The sequence below is a fragment of the Megalopta genalis genome, unplaced genomic scaffold (assembly GCF_051020955.1).
Source record: "Megalopta genalis isolate 19385.01 unplaced genomic scaffold, iyMegGena1_principal scaffold0835, whole genome shotgun sequence".
NCBI lineage: Eukaryota > Metazoa > Arthropoda > Insecta > Hymenoptera > Halictidae > Megalopta > Megalopta genalis.
In genome coordinates, this window is record NW_027476904.1 from 116,319 (window position 1) to 122,510 (window position 6,192).

The window sequence follows — 6,192 nt, forward strand, 5'->3', positions numbered from 1 at the left end:
TAAACTTTATACATGAAATTACTCGTTCTGATCCCCGCTACACAGCCGTATACTTTTTATAATTTTGTGGAATCGGGAACCTCGAAATATTTATCATAACGCGGATCGACTGTCTCTGTCTCTTTCTAGATCGGAAGAATCGATGTTTCCCGGCAAACTATTGGAGTTTAATTAAACTTTATACATGAAATTACTCGTTCTGATCCCCGCTACACAGCCGTATACTTTTTATAATTTTGTGGAATCGGGAACCTCGAAATATTTATCATAACGCGGATCGACTGTCTCTGTCTCTTTCTAGATCGGAAGAATCGATGTTTCCCGGCAAACTATTGGGAGTTTAATTAAACTTTATACATGAAATTACTCGTTCTGATCCCCGCTACACAGCCGTATACTTTTTATAATTTTGTGGAATCGGGAACCTCGAAATATTTATCATAACGCGGATCGACTGTCTCTGTCTCTTTCTAGATCGGAAGAATCGATGTTTCCCGGCAAACTATTGGGAGTTTAATTAAACTTTATACATGAAATTACTCGTTTTGATCCCCGCTACACAGCCGTATACTTTTTATAATTTTGTGGAATCGGGAACCTTGAAATATTTAACATAACGCGGATCGACTGTCTCTGTCTCTTTCTAGATCGGAATAATCGATGTTTCCCGGCAAACTAATGGGATATTAATTAAACTTTATACACGAAATTACTCGTTTTGATCCCTGCTACACAGCCGTATACTTTTTATAATTTTGTGGAATCGGGAACCTTGCAATATTTAACATAACGCGGATCGACTGTCTCTGTCTCTTTCTAGATCGGAATAATCGATGTTTCCCGGCAAAGTAATGGGAGTTTAATTAAACTTTATGCATCAAATCATTCAGTTTGACTCCTGCAACACAACCAAACACTCTCTGTAATTTTCTGAACTGAAAAACCACTGAAATTGCGCTCGAAATGCGGAGCGACGGGTCGGCGCGTCTGCACTGTGCGACAGCTAGTCAAAACGTCCGAACAGCGTATTGTTTTCGATCTCTTGGTATAATATTCGTATTCCTTGCTGTGTATAGCTTCCGATCGATTATTGCAATGGTCAAAGTTCCAGCGGCGTAATGCTTTCCATAAGATTACATTAATATAACCAGCGGCATATTGCTTTCTATCTTGTAATGAAAATTTTATAACCAAGTACCAACGGCGTATTGCTTTCGTTCGGATAATGGAGATTTTACAACCAAGTACCAGCGGTTTCTGTCTTATAATTAAATTATTATAATAAAATAAAGTACCAGCGGCGTGTTACTTTCGTTCGGATAATGGAGATTTTACAACCAAGTATCAGCGGTTTCTGTCTTATAATTAAATTATTATAATAAAATAAAGTACCAGCGGCGTATTGCTTTCGTTCGGATAATGGAGATTTTATGTCCAGCGGCGTAGTGCTTTCTATCTTATAATGTAATTCTTATTACAAAGTACCAGCGGCGTATTGGTTCGTACCAGCGGCGTATTGCTTTTTTTCCAGCGGCGTATTGGTTCGTACCAGCGGCGTATTGCTTTTTTTTCCAGCGGCGTATTGGTTCGTACCAGCGGCGTATTGCTTTTTTTCCAGCGGCGTATTGGTTCGTACCAGCGGCGTATTGCTTTTTTTTCCAGCGGCGTATTGGTTCGTACCAGCGGCGTATTGCTTTTTTTCCAGCGGCGTATTGGTTCGTACCAGCGGCGTATTGCTTTTTTTCCAGCGGCGTATTGGTTCGTACCAGCGGCGTATTGCTTTTTTTTCCAGCGGCGTATTGTTTCGTACCAGCGGCGTATTGCTTTCCGTAACCTCGAAAAACACAAAGTGCCAGCGGCGTGATGCTTGGAAAATAGAGCCAACATCAGCGGCATTCCGGCCTGTGCTCGGTTGGGCACGGAAACGCGACTGACCAATAGGAAGCTTAATTTTCGCCGAATGCAACGTCTGATCTTTCTATATCATGGTTTTGCAACGTCTGATCTTTCTAAATCGCGATAGTGCAACGCTTGATCCTTCTAAATCGCGTTAGTGCAACGCTTGATCCTTCTAAATCGCGTTAGTGCAACGCTTGATCGTTCTATATCGGGGTAGTGCAACGCTTGATCCTTCTAAATCGCGTTAGTGCAACGCTTGATCGTTCTATATCGCGTTAGTGCAACGCTTGATCGTTCTATATCGGGGTAGTGCAACGCTTGATCCTTCTATATCGGGGTAGTGCAGAGTCTGATCCTTCTATATCGGGGTAGTGCAAAGGCTGATCCTTCGATATCATTTTCCATCGGTTCGCGCGAAAGGAATCTGTTTGGGAATTTAATTTGGATCATCCTGCCTACTCGCCCCTCACGAGTTCTGTCGGAGATAGGACCGACCAACGTACTCTTGGCCAAGGGACCCGGTTTCAAAGTCCCGGCCACGTATTGCTTTTTCGAAGCGAATACAAAGTGCCGCCGGCGTATTACTTTGTGTAATACTTATGTTTTCAAAGTTCTGCAAGCGTGTTGCTTTTTCTGATATATATAAAATTGTGCAAGTTCTGCAAGCGTATCGCTTTCAAGTATTTAAATAAAATACAAAGTTCTGCCAACGTATTGCTTTCTCGAAGCGAATACAAGTCCAAGTGCCAGAGGCGTATTGCTTTTTAAAGCAAAAAAAAAAACTATTGTACACGACAACACTATGTATATATATATAATATATATATAATAGTGCATCGTGCACAATAGTATACAACAACAAGTGGGGCCTCGTCTAGCCGACAAGACGAATCCCCAAGCATAGGGCTGAGTCTCAACAGATCGCAGCGTGGTAACTGCTCTACCGAGTACAACACCCCGCCCGGTACCTAAGTCGTCTACAGACGATTCCGAGTCTCGACGTCGAAATTGAAGTACCCATGATCGACCGTTAGGAGCGTCGCGTCCGTCAGTACGGAAAGATCCCGACGACGGGTACGCATAAACGACGCCCTGTACGGCAAATAGGGGCCCGTGCGATGACCGGCCACGAGGACCGAATCACCTAGTATAAGTGTCACATTGTTTTGAGCCTTTCGACCCACACGAAACTCCTTAGGAAATATCGTTGCCTCCTTTGACTAGAAAGGATACGGCCTTAGAGGCGTTCAGGCATAATCCCACGGATGGTAGCTTCGCACCACCGGCCGCTCGACCGAGTGCGTGAACCAAATGTCCGAACCTGCGGTTCCTCTCGTACTGAGCAGGATTACTATCGCAACGACTAGTCATCAGTAGGGTAAAACTAACCTGTCTCACGACGGTCTAAACCCAGCTCACGTTCCCTGTTGGCGGGTGAACAATCCGACGCTTGGCGAATTCTGCTTCGCAATGATAGGAAGAGCCGACATCGAAGGATCAAAAAGCGACGTCGCTATGAACGCTTGCCGCCACAAGCCAGTTATCCTGTGGTAACTTTTCTGACACCTCTTGCTGAAAACTCTTCAAGCCAAAAGGATCGATAGGCCGTGCTTTCGCAGTCTCTATGCGTACTGAACATCGAGATCAAGCCAGCTTTTGCCCTTTTGCTCTACGCGAGGTTTCTGTCCTCGCTGAGCTGGCCTTAGGACACCTGCGTTATTCTTTGACAGATGTACCGCCCCAGTCAAACTCCCCGCCTGGCAGTGTCCTCGAATCGGATCACGCGGGAGTATTATTGGCGATCAGCCGTTAAGCCTCACGCCACTCTTAACACGCTTGGCTCTAGAACACCGTGACAACCGGGTCGCGAAGACCTCGGTGCACGCGCTCCGCCCCAACCGAGTAAGTAAAGAAACGATGAAAGTAGTGGTATTTCACCGGCGATGTTTTTAACGCATCTCCCACTTATGCTACACCTCTCATGTCTCCTTACAATGCCAGACTAGAGTCAAGCTCAACAGGGTCTTCTTCCCCGCTAATTTTTCCAAGCCCGTTCCCTTGGCAGTGGTTTCGCTAGAAAGTAGATAGGGACAGATGGGAATCTCGTTAATCCATTCATGCGCGTCACTAATTAGATGACGAGGCATTTGGCTACCTTAAGAGAGTCATAGTTACTCCCGCCGTTTACCCGCGCTTTTTTGAATTTCTTCACGTTGACATTCAGAGCACTGGGCAGAAATCACATTGCGTCAACACCCGTGGGGGCCATCGCAATGCTTTGTTTTAATTAGACAGTCGGATTCCCCTAGTCCGTGCCAGTTCTGAGCTGAGCGTTGAATGGCGGCCGAAGAGGACGACCGCACCGATGGAAACGCCACGGAAGCCTCGCAGCAAGGAAGATCCGCGGGAGGCCAAGGCACGGGACCGAGCTCGGATCCCAGCCACGAGAGCCGTTCACCTCGCCCAGGCCCGGCACGTCAGCCAGACCCGCTTCCCGACCAAGCCCGACACGCCCCGCTCCTCAGAGCCAATCCTTATCCCGAAGTTACGGATCCAATTTGCCGACTTCCCTTACCTACATTAATCTATCGACTAGAGGCTCTTTACCTTGGAGACCTGCTGCGGATATGGGTACGAACCGGCGCGACACCTCCACGTGGCCCTCTCCTGGATTTTCAAGGTCCGAGGGGATGATCCGGACACCGCCGCAACTGCGGTGCTCTTCGCGTTCCAAACCCTATCTCCCTGCTAGAGGTTTCCAGGGAACTCGAACGCTTATACAGAAAAGAAAACTCTCCCCGGATCTCCCGACGGCGTCTCCAGGTCATTTTGGGTTACCCCGACGAACACTCTTACGAGGGCCCGAATGGTATGCGGTTCCGCTGCCGGGTTCCGGAATAGAAAACCGGATTCCCTTTCGCCCAATGGGTGTTTTTTGTGCATGTATATAATAACAAAATATGCTGCGATTTATATAATAATAAAAAAATAATAAAATAGCTGCGTTTTTTTTACAAGTGTTTAACGTCTTAGGACACCTCATCTACATAGGATTTCTCTTAGGGCTTAGGATCGACTGACTCGTGTGCAACGGCTGTTCACACGAAACCCTTCTCCACGTCAGTCCTCCAGGGCCTCGCTGGAGTATTTGCTACTACCACCAAGATCTGCGCCGACGGCGGCTCCAGGCAGGCTCACGCCCAGACCCTTCTGCGCACACCGTCGCGACCCTCCTACTCGTCAGAGCTTCATAGAGGACAATAAATTGCCCCGCTTCACACATACCACTGACGGTGGAGTATAGGCGCGACGCTTCAGCGCCATCCATTTTCAGGCTAGTTGCTTCGGCAGGTGAGTTGTTACACACTCCTTAGCGGATTCCGACTTCCATGGCCACCGTCCTGCTGTCTTAAGCAACCAACGCCTTTCATGGTATCCCATAAGCGTCGACTTAGGCGCCTTAACTCTACGTTTGGTTCATCCCACAGCGCCAGTTCTGCTTACCAAAAATGGCCCACTTGGCACTCTGATCCACATTTTTATCTCTCTATATAATGCCATCGTAATAATAATAATATAATAAAAAAAAAATTTTCTCTCTTGGCTTCATAATTCAAGCAAGCCAAAGTTCTCACCCATTTAAAGTTTGAGAATAGGTTGAGGTCGTTTCGGCCCCAAGGCCTCTAATCATTCGCTTTACCAGATGAGACTCGCAAACGTCCATTGAAAAGAACGAGCGAGTGCCAGCTATCCTGAGGGAAACTTCGGAGGGAACCAGCTACTAGATGGTTCGATTAGTCTTTCGCCCCTATACCCAGTTCCGACGATCGATTTGCACGTCAGAATCGCTACGGACCTCCATCAGGGTTTCCCCTGACTTCGTCCTGACCAGGCATAGTTCACCATCTTTCGGGTCCCAACGTGTACGCTCTGGGTGCGCCTCTTCTCGCTATGACAACGAGACGCCCCGGGAGTGCGAGGCCGCATCGTGACGCGGCCCATCCTCCCTCGGTCGACGCAAAGGTCAACTTTCACTTTCATTATGCCTTTAGGTTTAATCGAGTCCCAATGACTCGCGCACATGTTAGACTCCTTGGTCCGTGTTTCAAGACGGGTCCTGAAAGTACCCAAAGCAGTAGCGTCGCTGACCGGTAATGTTGTTCAAAAAAGGTTGGCCAGTTCGAGGACACCGCCTGCCAACAGCTGGCTAGGCCCGGAGCCGGCACCAGGTCCGTACCATCCGGGTAATTTACTAACCGAGCTTGCGGCGGGCCTGAACGCAAATACATTTCG

General features: G+C 47.5%; 1 pseudogene; it reads right to left on the minus strand.

The window, feature by feature from the left end:
* Positions 1 to 2,785: 2,785 nt before the first annotated feature.
* LOC143263585 (large subunit ribosomal RNA) lies at positions 2,786 to 6,192 on the minus strand (annotated as a pseudogene; the record flags this gene model as incomplete).